The sequence below is a fragment of the Petaurus breviceps genome, unplaced genomic scaffold (assembly GCF_028583685.1).
Source record: "Petaurus breviceps papuanus isolate PSGF00001 unplaced genomic scaffold, PetGlider_PUasm1.0 38, whole genome shotgun sequence".
Lineage (NCBI taxonomy): Eukaryota > Metazoa > Chordata > Mammalia > Diprotodontia > Petauridae > Petaurus > Petaurus breviceps.
Window position 1 is genome coordinate 24206368 of NW_027186304.1, and position 8832 is coordinate 24215199.

Consider the following 8832-nt stretch of genomic DNA (forward strand, 5'->3'; position numbering starts at 1 on the left):
AGAGAGAGACAGACAGAGAGACAGAGAGACAGACAGACAGAGACAGACAGAGAGAGAGACAGACAGAGAGAGAGAGACAGAGAGAGAGAGAGACAGAGAGAGAGAGAGAGAGAGAGAGAGACAGAGAGACAGAGAGAGAGAGAGAGACAGAGAGACAGAGAGAGAGACAGAGAGACAGAGACAGAGAGATAGACAGAGAGACAGAGAATTTGGAATTCAAAATTTGAAAAAGAATGTTAAAATGTCTTTACATATAATTGAAGAAAATAAAATATTAAATTAAAAAAATTAAAAAAGGTAAATGGTCAAGGGATATTGAACAAGTAATTTTCAGAGGAAGAACTCGCAGCTATCAGTGATATAGAATGCTCTAAATCACTAATGATTAGAGTTAGGGTTGGGGAAATGCAAATTAAAACAACTCTGAGGTACTGCCCCACACCTATCAGACTGGCTAAAATGACAGAAAAGGAAAGTGAGAAATTCTGAAGAGGATGTGGGAAAATGGGTATAATAATGCAATGTTAGTGTCCAATTACTCTGGAAAGCAACTTGGAACTGTTCCCAAAAAGCTATTAAACTGTGTATACCCTTTGATGCAGAAATACTGCTATGAGCCTATACTTGGTACAGGCTCTTTATGTGATGGTAAAGAATTGGAAACTGAGAGGATGCCCATCATTTGGGGAAAGATTGAACAAATTATGCTATATGGATGCGATGGAATACTATTGTGATGTAAGAAATGACGAAAGGGAAGATTTCAGAAAAACCTGGGAAGACTTCTATGAACTGATTAAGAGAGAAATGAGTAGAACCAGGAGAAGAATTTATACAGTAACAGTAATTTTGGGAAGATAATCAACTACTAAAGATTCAGTAACTCAAATCAAAACAGATACCCATCACTAATCTAAAGGATTCATGGTTAAATATGCTATCCACTTCTAGATAGAAAACTAATGGATCCAGAGTGCAGGTTGAAGACCATTTTTTCTTTCCTTTTCCCCCAAAGCATGAAGAACATGCAGAAATTTGTTTTGCCTGACTTCATATTTGTAATAAATTCTGTATTTTTTGCTTTTTCCATGGGTTGGGAAGAGGGTGGAGAAAAAAATCAGAAAGGAAAAAAAAATATCTCAACGGGGGATGATATTAATAATCAAGGAAGGTGGCCTCTAAGACATCAACATATCCAAACATTTCTGAATTGCAAAACAAAGGAAAATAAATCAATACCTGATGAGGCAGAGGACCCAGGTGGATTTCCAAGAAAGCACAGAACCACAGCAGGGTGCTCCTGAATGGTTCAAGAGAGAATAAGAATTGTGAAAGCAGAATGTGCACCCTGCAGAGCACAAATAATTGGCAGAATAGAAAAACCTGAATACAAAGTGGCAAGCCTCTCCGAGGAAACAAAAGATAGGGCAATTGATTTGTAATATAAATGCACAGAAGTGAAGGACAATCTGGAAGAAGGAAAGCGATATGCAGTAATGTTCAAAGAAAACATGACCTCAAAAACAAAGAAAACATGGACCATGAAGAGAGAGTGTAGATAGAATTTAAGAAGCATAGGTCTCATAGAAGAACATGATCTCTTGAATATCATAATGCAAGAAATAATACAAGAAAACTACCCAGAATTCTGAACATAGAAAACAAAGTGCAAATTGCAAGTGCACATATTACCTTAAAAAAAAAATAAAAACCCTATGTTGCAAACTGCAAGACACGTAGTAATTAAATTTAATAATTCAAATGACAAATAGCAAATTCTGCATGTAAACAGAAGAAAGACCTTCTGTAACCATCAGAGAATATTCAGAAGGGAATAGGATATTTTTTCCCCTGAAGAACAAAGGCATTCACAAAGTGACATACCCTGAAAACTTGAACCCAAACATAAACTTTCAATAAAAAAGTATTTCAAATATTCCTCCAAAAACCCCACATGTGAGCAGATGTAGCAGCAAGCACACCCAGGATTGCTGCTAGCACAGGTTCTTTGATCTGCTTTTCTAAAAGTAAGCAATTCAAAAGGGTTAATAATTTTAGTTTAATCAAACTTATATCATTTACCTAGTTCAGCAGGAAAAGTCAGCACCCTGAGCTTCAGAAAATACAAACAAGTTACAAGCAGACAAAAAACACACAGACAGAAAAAAAAAAAACCACAATTTAGCAAACCAACAGACAGGGCTTCTAGATGTCTGACCAATACACACACAGTGTTAGTTATCAGAGAGAAGCACCAACAAGCTAGGTTTTCAAAGCTGGGGAAGGGGGAGCGGTGGAGTGGAGGGGAGGACTCAACAGTTGCCCAGAGTCTTATCTGGTCAAATCACACAACTCTTCCCATAAGTGAGCCCCAGAACAAAACCTTGCCTCAGAGGTATATATAGCCTTCTCTTCTAACTTTAAATGCAAGTGGATAGAATAATATAATAAAACAAAAGGGTGTGACAGATTGGATAAGAAAACAAAATCCGATGATCTGTTGCTTACTAGGAATGCACCTAAAAAGCAAAGTAATATATAGAATAAAAATGAGAAGCTAGAAAATAATTTTCTATGCATCAAGTAAATTTTAAAAAGTCATCAGACAAAGCAAAACAAAATGAGAATTTTGAACAAAGAACAAGGTTGTCCCCAAAGAGATTTGAGAAACATTTCCATCCCACTCCTTTGAAGAAGTACTATGTTTACTGGTATTTTGTTGTTGTCGTATTATTTTCAGCCATGTTTGAGTCTTCTTAACCCCATTTAGGGTTTCCTTGGCAAAGATACTGGCATGGTTTTGACATTTCCTTCTCTAGCTCATTTTACAGATGAGGAAACTGAGGCAAACAGCGTTCAGTGACTTGCCCAGGGTCACATAGCTAGTGAGTGTCAGAAATAAGATTTGAACTTGGTTTTTCCTGACCCTAGATCTGGGTGGTCTTTCCAGTACACCATATATCTGTCCTTTTCCCCATTATAGTATGTTGCTTATGTTTTCACTTTATTGATGTGTTGATCTGTTTTGCTGATTTCTTGGTCTCTTCTTTTTTTTTTTCCTTTTTCTTTATGAAAATGTTAGTTGCTCTTTAGGATGGTTTTCTGGAAGACTGAGAGAAGTTCTGATTGTATAACAAAAATATCAATAAAATTATTTTAAAAAAAAATTGAGTAGCAAAGCATCTTTCTCCATATTTAGAAACTGTCTGAATTTAGTAGGTTTTTTGGGGAAGGTTGGAAGCCCTTTTTAAGAATACATTTGGTCTGGGTGACTTTTTATAGGGCAACTTTTTAATGGAGTGTCTGATTTCTTGTCTGAGATTGGTCTATTTAGATCTATTTTTGACATTGGGGTATCCTGAATTTTTGCATTTATTAATTTATCTAACATACATTCTCAAATTTACCATCATAAAGCTAATATCTATTATTTTTCTTAATTCCTTTAGTAATTTTTGTGATCTCCCTTTTCTTATTTCTGATTGTTCTCGTTTTGATAATTTTTGCTGATTGTCCATTTTATTGATATTTTAAAAAGCAGTTCTTAATTACCATGACCATTTATATCATTCTTTTGCCTTTCTTATTTTTAATATTTACATAAAATTTAGTAATTTCCCTCTCTGTTTTTCTTTATCGTATTATACAGAATCACAAAATGACAAACTAACAGAGCGTCAGAGGCTCTCTGGTCAAACCATTACTTGACAGAGAATTCCTTCTACAAAATTTCAGCAGGAGGTTGTCCAGCTTTTGGCTTAAGATCTCTAGTGAATGGGAATCTACTGACTTTCAAAGAAACCTATTTTACATATGTATAACCAAGACTGTCTTGTTAAATGTTTAACAACTAGCTCTCCAGTAGGAAAAAAAATGTGCACATAACACACTTCTAAATTTAAGTTGTATGATTAACATTTCTCTATTACTTTCATAAGTTTAGACAATCAACAAAACAGTAAATCAAACCATGATTTGAAGCTTGCTAATTTCTAAGGTGTGAATGCTCATATTGAGTATTAACACAAGGCTATCTAACAGTGATCTGACTACACCATACCATTGTGAATTACACAAATTCTTAGGAATCTTTTTTAAAACTGTATTTTACATTGAAATCAAGTCTGCCCCCTATAAAGTCTCTTCTGTCTCTGCCTTTCAATGACAAACAGAATAAATCTAATCCTCCTACAACATAACAATCTTATAAGTATTTGCAGACAATTCTCATGCTCCTCCCCTCCTCCCAGCTCTTCTTTCCTGCAGGATAAATATCCCTAGTTTTTCAACTAATAATTATATACCATGTTCTCAAATATAATGGTCATATCCTAGAGGCCTTTCTATTCATTAGCTGGTACAATATTTTGATTGCTCTGACCCATCTCATAGTCTGAGATTCTACCTGTAAAAACTCGGCTAAGTAATGGATCAAAATTGCCATCAAGGTAGATGAGAAGTAATCACAATAGTAACAGTCATAAAACCAAAAAATATCATTGTTACTTATCATCCACTGTAACTGTAGTAGTAGGCTCTGTTTTATGAGACTCTTTTCCAAAGAGAAGAAACTTTTGTGTCAAGTATGGTTTATTATTATCTCTTTTGCTTGTATTTCTATAGCCTAGCATTTTCTTTGAAACACTTGCAAGGCTATAAAGCCTTGGAAATTTTCTTGTCAGAGAGCTCCATGTCAGCCCCACATCCACGTCTCTGGTCTGGCAACTCCAAGCCTTCTGCAGTGCTCAAGAGGCCATCCCAGGACTGGACCTTCCACTGCGACCTCGTACTTTCTGACTGGATGATTTTTTGGCTCTACCTTCACCTGCACCCATCTGCTGTGAGGTCTCCTGAAGTCTCACAGTACTCCGCTAAACATGCCCACCCACCAAGTGGTTGGATCTCAAAGAAGGACCTTAAATACTCATCACCTGCTTCTTTCAATAGATATCTCTCCAACCACTGGTCCTCTGTCTGGACTCGTGCATCCCTCTTTGGTTCGTATACTCCTGTCTTCTCATTTTCTTATTGTCTTCGTGATTCTAAAACCTTGACAGCTGAAATCAAAGCCCGTTCCCCATTTCTCACCCCCAGCTTCCAGTTTCTTTGTTCTCATCTCTTTCAGTCCTACCTCCTATATGCCCCACTCCAGACCTAACCTGCTTTTTCGCTCCTTTCATTTCTGCCTCTCACTGAGAGCTGGGTCGTTGTATCGCCAACATAGTGTTGGCGCACAGTGGCTGTTATTGTTCAGTAGTTTTTCAGTAGTTTCTGACTCTTTCTGACCCTCCATTTGGGCTTTTCTCGGCAAAGATACTGGAGTGGTTTGCCATTTTCTTCTCCAGCTCATTTTACAGATGAGGAAACTGAGGCAAACAGGGTTAAGTGACTTGCTCAAGATCACACAATTAGTGTGTGTCTGAGGCCAGCTTTGAACTCAGGAAGATGAGTCTTTCTGCTGAACCACCTAGCTGCCCTTTCACACAGTAGGCATTTGCTGTTGCTGAAGCCTTGATCATCTGGCATTTTACTCTGTAGTATTTTTTCTCCTACTATATTCAGCTCTTCTCCTAGATTGTTATCTTTTTGATGAGTTTTAATTTTCTTGTGATAATTTCTAGTACGTTTGTTTCTTTCCTTTCTCTGATTTTATTTTTGAGTGGGATCTCACAGAGTCTGTCTCTCTTGAAACCTGACATTCTGTCATCTTCCCACATTGTCTTTCAGAACTAGGCTGGACTGTGAATCAGTTCATATTCTTCCTAGTGAATTTTTCACAAGCATAAAACAACATCCAAAGGGAAAGAGAACCATTCCTACAGTTCTCTCTGTCAGGGAGGCAAACAAAGCCCCATTCCTTCCTTGCCATTTCCAGTGGAAGAGTTGAGTGGGGCTGGGACTGATCTGCCCAATGCAAAGAAATCTTTCTTACCATTCCCTACAACAGTTCACTTTTACTCCATTAATCACTGAAAGTTAGGTATCACAGCTGCTTTTCTGATGAAGGGGAGATTACCCCTTTCACCTAAGAGGATTAAGAGTCTTTCCCACCCTCTACAAGTCATTTCCTCTTTCTTCCTGTTCTCCAGTTAATCTAATTTTATCCCCGGCTTGGGGCTATGATTTAAGATACACCTCCTGTTTAGCTCAAGCACTGAAATAACAAAGTAGGTGTTGCTACACTTTTCCTCTCTTAACAGTAGCATTTTCTCACTTCTAGACAGCGAAAATGAACATCAACAGATTCTGGTCTCTGCCCTATTCTAATCCTTAATTCTGGACAGGCCAGGCTCCAAATGATGTTTGTCCCAGGTTGCTCTACTTCTATACAGGCCAATATAATTTACTGCTGCCTGACCGCAAAGGCAGCAAGGTTGAAAAATGTCGCATTGCACCTGAAAACTTGAAGCCAAAAGCTGGTCATTCATTCAGTTTTATGAGGCATTCATCCAGACATCATGTGCAGGTGTCCCAAATTCTCCAACTGCAGAGGCAAGAAAAGAAACACTCAGGTCTGACTTCTCTCTCTATATGGGTCAAGGTAAATTTAGACGAGCTTGTAAGTGGTTCGCTTGAGATTTGATTCAATTTGGATTTGATTTTTAAGGACATTGTGTTCTCAAGGGGGAGAAGATGTTCCTCTCTTATTAGTCCAAGCTTCTGTTTTTACCACTATGACCTCGGAATCACCTCTGTTTAGTTTTCTTCTAGTAGGTCACATTATCCCAACAGAATGGAAGAAATCAGTGAGATTCAGTGAAATGATCAATAGCTCTAGTCAGAGGACCTGGGTTCAAATACTGCCTTTGATGCTTATTACCCTGTAATAAATGGGGAAGTCCTTTAACCTCTCTGGGCCTCAGTTTCCTCATCTATAAAATGAAAGGGTTAATATGGCCTCAAACGTAGCTTTTTGTCCAGGGGTTCTTGAATTTTTTTTTTTTGAGTAATTGACTCCTTTGGCAGTTTGGTGAAACCTATACTTCTCAGAATAATTTTCTTAATGCATGAAATAAAATACATTAAAAAGGAAAAATACACTTATCAAAATACTTTATAAAAAAACAAATTTAGAGACCCCAGGTTAAGAACCTTTAGAGCTCTTATGAGGTAGCCTTTATCAAGACCCCTTCCAGCTGTTTGGAAACTTTTCTGTGGCCCGTAGGGGACATTTTCTCACTAAAAAAAAGATATTCTGATTGCTCTTCAGATCTATTAGAGGCATAATATAGCACATTTCTAATTAGCTTTGTAGCCTGATGCTTCTGTTGAGGTACATGTTTTAATGTTATAGGCAACACGACATCCTTGGTGAAATTTTAAAAGTTTGTCCTTTTTGGGACCTGAGTTCTCAGATTTTTTCTTTCCCTTGATGATTTCCCCTTTTCTTTATCTATATTATTTATTACATATTATTATATAATATATTATATACTTTATAATATATAATAATTATTATTAATATATTATTATTAATTATATAATATATTATATTATTTATGTACATCTTCCAGCTCCGTCTTTATCAAAATCTTAGGAAACTATTGTTTGGCACAGAGACATTTATGTAGGACCTAAGCCTAGAAAGAAATCTAAAGGAGACAGCTAGGATGGTGTAATGGATGGAATTCTGGGCCTGGAGTCAAGAAGACCTGAGTTCAAATACAGCTTCAGGTATTTATTAACTGTGTGGCCCAGGGCAAATCCCTTAACCTGTGCTTGCCTGTGTCCTCAGTTGTAAACAGGGATAATAGATAGCAGTACCTATTCTTCGGGGCTAATGTGAGAATCAACGGGGATAACATTTGTAAATTCTTAGCCCAGTGCCTGGAACATAATAGATGATATAAATGCTCATTCTCTTCCGTTCCCTCCAAGAGACAGTCTGCCAGGGGTTCTTAAAGTAGGGCCCGTGAACTTGTTTTAAACAATTCATGACTGTATTTCAGTATAATTAGTTTCCTTTGTAAACCTATGTATTTTATTTTATCCATTTAAAATATTATTATGAGAAGCGTCCATAGACGTCACCAGACTACCAAAGGGGTCCATGTTACAAAATGGGTTAAGAACCCCTGTTCCAGACCAATCTCATTTTATAGGTAGGGAAACCTAGCAATGAGCTAACTAATTTGTCCAAAGTCACACAAGTAGTATATGAGGGTATCAGGATTTAAACTTGCATAGATCTGGTACAACAGGTCTAAGATTTTTTTCTATACCACAACTGCTGCCGCTATACCACACCTGATCCTTATACAAGTGTATATGACTGAAACGGACTTAAAATGGTACATCCCAAAGGGGTTTGGTTGTTTACCCAAACCTAACTTTCAACTAAAGGGATGAAGCTCCAATGAGAATTTCTAGCATCACCAGAAAGATAGGGAAGATTTGAGTAGGCCAGGAGACAGGGCTATATCTTTTGTATTTCTTTGTATTACTATAACACATTGCCTGGCACATAGCAGCCCGTAAATGAATGCTTATTGACTAACTTTGTGGAACTAAATAGTTGCATGGCAGTGGGGAAGGTGGAATAGGGAGGGGCAGGACTTATCTCTGGGCTTTGCCTCAACTAAGAGAGACATCTGAGTCCTTAGAGACAACACCAGTTAATAGAATGGGGTTAATAGATTGGGGATTTGAGGCTAGCCTGGATTTTGACCTGAGCCCCAGAAATCTTGGGTGGGTGGGTGGATAGATGGCTTCCAAAGTCATTCCGTGGCTTGGGAATGAGGTCTGGGGATGCTTAAGAGCAGGTCTCTAAAAAGAACTGCTGGGTCAGATTGTAGTTAATTGCTCTCTGGCCCAGGCAATAGGCTTGTGGAC